This window comes from Lygodium microphyllum, chromosome 4, assembly GCF_053477565.2.
Source record: "Lygodium microphyllum isolate KBCC chromosome 4, Lygodium_microphyllum_v1.1.10, whole genome shotgun sequence".
Classification (NCBI taxonomy): domain Eukaryota; kingdom Viridiplantae; phylum Streptophyta; class Polypodiopsida; order Schizaeales; family Lygodiaceae; genus Lygodium; species Lygodium microphyllum.
The window spans coordinates 83,389,279-83,394,426 of record NC_141138.1 but is presented as its reverse complement, the minus strand read 5'-3'; the positions used below and the strand labels follow the sequence as shown (position 1 = coordinate 83,394,426).

At 39.1% G+C, this 5,148-nt stretch overlaps 1 non-coding gene across 1 annotated transcript; it reads right to left on the bottom strand.

Annotated features, from left to right (window-relative positions):
* Nucleotides 1-1,112: 1,112 nt before the first annotated feature.
* Nucleotides 1,113-1,184, bottom strand: TRNAH-GUG (transfer RNA histidin (anticodon GUG)). The gene has a single exon. It is a non-coding gene; the product is annotated as a tRNA-His (tRNA).
* Between the last annotated feature and the right edge of the window lie 3,964 nt (nt 1,185-5,148).

The following is a 5,148-nucleotide window of genomic DNA, read 5'->3' as shown; positions in this document are numbered from 1 at the left end:
GACCTCTCTTGAGAGCTTGCCTTCTACCCCCCTCTGTTCTAACTTATCTCCCTTTAGAGGTGACGATATGTGCTTCCCCTTCTTCACTTTCCCATCTCCTAACCTCATTCTCCATAAGGAGAATTAACCCCCCTCATGATACCACAATGGTTGGTAGATTATGAGGGACTAGTATCCTAACTACTCCAACTATTGCTACCAATCCAACATGATGATGTCCTCACAACAAGTATTTGATATGGAAATGGTGCTATACAATCTTATACTTCGATCGCTTACAAACTCATATGTATATGATTTATAAGACATCTCTCTACTGGATTTGGTTTAGGACTAGCACAAGAGGTACATAATTTGCTTCAATTGAACTATGAGGCAATTGGAATTTTTTTCTTGATGAATGAACCTCTAAGTGTACACAAAATTATTCGTCCTCTTATTGTGGATTCATGACTTTCTTCTAGCTAATCCTTTTTGTTTTTGTGAGATGTGATGTCTTCCTATTGTGTGTTCATGATTTTTTTTCCTTGCAATGAGATAGAATGTGGATTGTGCTTTTAGCTTAGTATAGGCTTCTAGGTTTTAAGGTTATACAGCAATTAATAAATAAATCAACATGAAAACACATATATCTTAAGAAAAGGTGTTCTTATCGTGGCTATGCTCTGGAAACGCCCAAGAAACCATTTACGTTTCCTAAAGAAACGTAGCCTTGACGGACACCCTTCTTGAGTGAGATAATACACTCCTAACTTACTGCAAAAAGAAAGGCTGTCAATTTTCTGTCGGTGGGTTGGCGCCGCGAATACAAAAGCATGTGAGGTGTGAATGTAAGCCAATACTCGAAGGCGCTACAGACGCGCGTTGTGAAAATTTAAGTTTGAATGACGGGAAAGGACAGGACAGCGAACGCCCGCGCTTCTGTAAACATTCGTAACCGCCATTCCGATTGCGTGCCTCATGCAAAGAGAATGTGAATGTGCTGTGCAAAGAAAGAAGCAGCGGGCGAGTCAAGACCGGACGTTCCAAGAACAAAGAAGCGGAGAACGATGACGCGTCAAGGCTAACATATACACCCAGGTACGTGGCGACAAGCCCAGAACACACGATCTTGTGGCTGCTGGGATTTGAGCCCAGGTCTCCACGGCCACAACGTGGAATTCTAACCACTAAACTACAGCCACGGCATCTGTATAGAAAGATTCTGGACTTTATTCAATCCATCATTTCAATGCACTTTGGTTTTGAGACCCGTCACCCAGTATATGCGCGGTGATTACAACGAGATCAGATTTTCTTGGCAGCTAATTTCACTCCACTAGGTGTACTAGGTAAGTTTTTTGAAATTTTCAGGTAGGGACCGTCCCCTTTTTGATATTAGGACCTCACACTCCTTCCTTTTCCTTTCTTAGTGTGGTGGAGTCCCTCTTTTTCCTTTAATCAAGCATGTCCATAGCACGAATATAACCTAATAACATCACACCGATGTTGAAACAAGAAGAGCAAGTGTTGCTTTAGTGTGCCAACCAAATATGCAAGCTACAATACTAAGAGCCAAAGACAAAGGAGCACTACATGTGTGAGATGTCAAGGGTGGTGTGCCTTGTATACATGGCAACTTTGACAATTTTAGGTCGCTTTTTTGTCAGCTTTCCATCATTCTTGGTCAATGGCTTTGTACTTGTTTCCTTGAGAAACATACACATACACAACGATTAAGGAAATAAGGGGCATGCATATAAGCAACAAAGCGTGCGGGCACACACACACACACACACTCTCTCTCTCTCTCTCTCTCTCTCTCTCTCTCTCATGGAATGCTTTAACCATTTGTTGCAAGGTTTGGATGCATTCTCTAATTCCTTATGTGTGCTCAGTTGGGATTCAAAAGTAGGCATTCTTGTTCTCAACGGCATTGCATGTGCTCCCACTCTCCTATTATTAACTATGTTTGGAGGTGCTTGGGTTGCACACTGCAAATGATCTCTCTCTCTCTCTCTCTCTCTCTCTCTCTCTCTCTCTCTCTCAAGGGTACTGACTATGCTAGGGGTAAGGAGAAACATTGAAGCTTAGTTGCTTTTCTCAAGTATTGAAGCTTCAAGTATTGACTATGCTATTCTTCTTATAGGTTAGCCCCCCATACCTCTGAAAAAATCCATGTTTTATGTGAAACACTGAAGCTTAGCTGCTTTTCTCAAGTATTGAAGCTTCATGTCTGCTTGTTGCATTGAGTATACATGCAAAATCAGTTCTTGGGCGCGAGCGTAGTTTCAATCTGCGCAACTCTTGTGATTCATATTGACATTTGTGTAGAAGAACTCCCTACATACGTGTATGCCCATGGTTCGTAAAAGTTATCAATTTCCCTAGAATAACGGCCTTGAGCATAACCATGCTTGTTATCCTTTATTAGGATCCAACACCTCATGCTAGTAGGCCTCTATCATCGGATAGACCTACTTGATTTTAAGTACTTCACCTAGGTTTGGATGTTTGGGACAAAATTATTTGTAGGGCATGGATCTCACATTGTGTGTGTGTGCGTGTGTGCGTGTGTGCGCGTGCGTGCGTGCGTGCGTGCGTGCGTGTGTGCGTGTGTGTGTGTGTGTGATGGAATTTACTAGAATTCACTATCAAAATGGGATTATTTTTACTTCTTCTTTCTTTGTGAATTTCGTCCATTTGCTGCATGATCTGTGGCTTGTTGCACATGTGTAAATATGTGACGCTAGTCGCAGTAAGACTTGTAGATAGATGGAAGGATAGTAATGTCTTTTGTGCTGTGGTGAGCCGATCATTAGATAGAGCTATGTGAAACAAATGCTTTGAGAAAGCACATTTTAATACATAAAAATTACTTATGTTTGAACACTTTATAGCATGAAAACATTATGTTTTTAGGCGCTCCCTGGCGCAAGGGTATCGTATGCACATATGCACAATTTATTTGCTTGGATGTAAATATTGTACAAGGCCTAGAGGACTTGATTATCATTTTGTACACCCTAGAATATGTTTATTGGAATAGGAGTTAGAAGATATTAGGAAAAAAGAAAGGCATTCACGCAAAGAAAGTAAGAGCATGAAAACGGGACATTTTCCAATAAAATTTTAGCACAAAAAGTTTTATACAGACCCATAAACCACTTTAATATCCTCCTCTACCTCCATCCTCCATCTGCATGATTTGACAGCCACCATTGCTTCTTATTGCTCCCTCATTTTTATTTGGTGTCTCTCCTCCAAGGTTGGGAAAAAAAGAATCCTTTAAATAAAAAAACTAAAAGAAACATTAGTAATTTAAATACTTTACATTTTAAGTTGGGTAAGTTGGGAGGAGCATGTCTGTCCTTTCCATGAAGGCACTTTGTTCAACCTCAGGTTTGACAACAATCGGGGGTACACTATCTCACTACTCAGCGAAATATTCTTCCTAAAATTGATGACGATCATGATCACAACAATCAAACAAGGCATCCATGTTTCTCATTTCAAAACAAGTGATTTTTGGAACCACAAAGTGGTTACTTGGGAGAGGCCACATTAATCTTGTCTATTTTGGCACTAATCTATCTATATCATTGTTGCCACAAGTGTAGAAGTGTTGTTTCTCACTAGCGATTGGATGATCATGCCACCACCTGCAAATCTACCCTTACCTAGTTCTTGCACCACCGATTATGTCTCCTCATCCAACCAATAGTTGTTTATGCTTAGGGGGACTGCAACGTTTTGGTGCCAACATAAGCTTGCTAAGCCTAAGAAAAATCTTAGACTAAAGCTTTAATTTATTCATTTTGAAAAATACACTATGGAATTTTCATTTGGTTGTAGGAGAGCCATGCTATTAAGCTCCTTTTACCATTTGACCAGAAGTCCATACACCATCAATTGACCAACAAACCAACCTCACTAGCCTCAATGATAGGCAATCAACACCTCTAAATTGACTCGTTTGCCAATCAACTAACATTGATGAGGCCATCACATCAAACAACCTATGGTCCCTATTCATCACCCCCCCCAAAAGGCTTAGTTAATTACAAAGCCTTTAAGGGCTAGGTACTTGATTGTCAACCTATAAAGCAAAGGTTATAATCATCTTTAAATTGTAGTTTATCCTTCACTAGAAAGATAAAAGTGGGCTCATGCTTACTGAAAGAATTTAGAAGAGAAGTATTTAGTCATTCACCATGCCATGATTGAGTCGTTAAAAAAGGCTCTCTATTTCCTAAACATGTATGGAGATGCATTGATAATAAAGGACCTTCATCTACAATCAACAAAGTATCTTTGGTGTATCGAACGAGCATAAGGAGCTCTAGGAAAACTCATATATTGGGACTAAAATCACTACAAGCAAAGCTCCATTCATTCCACATTGGCTTCACTCGTTCCACTCATCTACAACAAATCCCAAATCTTTCCTTCCAATTTCATTTCCAATACTTTACTAACAAGTATTCAAGTTTAGTAAAAATGGAATACTGTATATAATACTTTTTTTGAGAAAAATATAATTATTCATGAAAATTAAACATGATTACAGCAATACATTTTTAATTTAAAATAACTCCATAAAATTTACCATTATTAAACCTAGCAATAAGTTAGTTAAATGCACAAAGGAGAAATGTAGTAGTAGTGGTGCACAATTCGGATGCTGTATGTGCGCGTAGTGAACGCCAAAAGGTCCCCAAGAACAAAGAACTCTACTAAAACTCATAAAGTAAGAAGTAGGTTTTGCACGACATGAAGCAAAAAAATGAGTTGGGTACAATCTCCCCCCTTGCCTTGTGTGAGCACTCCACAAGGTATGTATTTATAAATTTATTAATCTCCAAGCTAAAAAATAGCCCAATTTACAATTAGCATGCTTTGGCTTTTGTGTTTGCTTTTGTCCAAGTAAAGAATAAAGTTGTTGGGCATCCCTAAAATTGGGATGTGCTCAAATACAATGTCCAATAATGTAATATTTAAACCAAGCGCCTATGCGCATACAAAATAATAAATGTTTGTCAAGCGCTTCAATAAATAAGCGTGCCTAAATAAATATTAGTGCCACGCCTTTAATGATAAGGCGCACGCCCATCAAAAATGATAATTTCTTCTAGGTAATTTGAATACACGCCATTGCCCAGTGCTTCC